At 43.4% G+C, this 915-nt stretch overlaps 1 pseudogene; it reads left to right on the top strand.

Annotated features, from left to right (window-relative positions):
• Nucleotides 1–300: 300 nt before the first annotated feature.
• LOC116649481 lies at nt 301–912 on the top strand (annotated as a pseudogene).
• Nucleotides 913–915: the final 3 nt, after the last annotated feature.

The raw sequence follows: 915 nt of genomic DNA, 5'->3' as shown, positions 1-915 counted from the left end.
TTTATCTTAATTAAGTCTCACAAGAACATGAACAGGTAGATACTATCATCTTCATTCTACAGAGGATGAAAGTGAAGTTCACAAAGGTTAACTTCCTTTTCAAAGATGACCCATCTCTTAGGTGTTAGAACTCAGTATTGAACAAGTATTAAATTCAGGTCCTTTTGATTCAAGACCAACTGCCTAAACCATTTTTCTCTCAGCCTACCAATTTCTTGGATAGGCAAATAACTTAATCATATGCTCCTCTAAAACCTTTGTGTTCCCTGATGTCTTTATTGTAGGTTAAGGACTATAGGGATGCTGCTGTAGAAGGAGATGCCCATAGAAATGGGGAATGGAACAACTGTCCAAGAATTCATCTTGGAGGGGTTTCCTGCCATCCAGCACCTGGGAAAGGTCCTCTTCCTTGTGCACCTGCTGGCTTACCTGGCATCCATCACAGGCAATGTTGTCATAATGACCATCACCTGTGCTGACTCCCGACTCCACACACCTATGTACTTTTTCCTCAGCATTTTCTCCTTCTTGGAGTGTTGTTTCATAAATGCTGTTATTCCTAAGTTGTTGCTCATCTTTCTTTTAGGCAGGCAAACTATTTCCTTTCCTGCCTGTTTCATACAAGCTTTTTTCATTGTATTTCTGGGAGCAGCAGGTTTCCTCCTCATAGCAGTGATGTCTCTGGATCGGTATGTGGCCATTTGCAAGCCTCTGCATTACCCGACCATCATGAACCTGAAGACTTGCTTCCTCCTGGTCACTGCCTGCTTCACATTGCCCTTCTCTCTCATCACTGGTCCACTAGTAAAGATTTCCCAGTTATCCTTCTGTGGTCCCCATGTCATCCCCCACTTCTTCTGTGACATCAGCCCCCTGATTCATCTCTCCTGTTCTGACACCAGGTCTGTTGAAATG

Source organism: Phoca vitulina, unplaced genomic scaffold, assembly GCF_004348235.1.
Source record: "Phoca vitulina isolate PV1807 unplaced genomic scaffold, GSC_HSeal_1.0 scaffold48, whole genome shotgun sequence".
Classification (NCBI taxonomy): Eukaryota; Metazoa; Chordata; class Mammalia; order Carnivora; family Phocidae; genus Phoca; species Phoca vitulina.
This window is presented reverse-complemented; position numbering and strand designations above follow the sequence as displayed.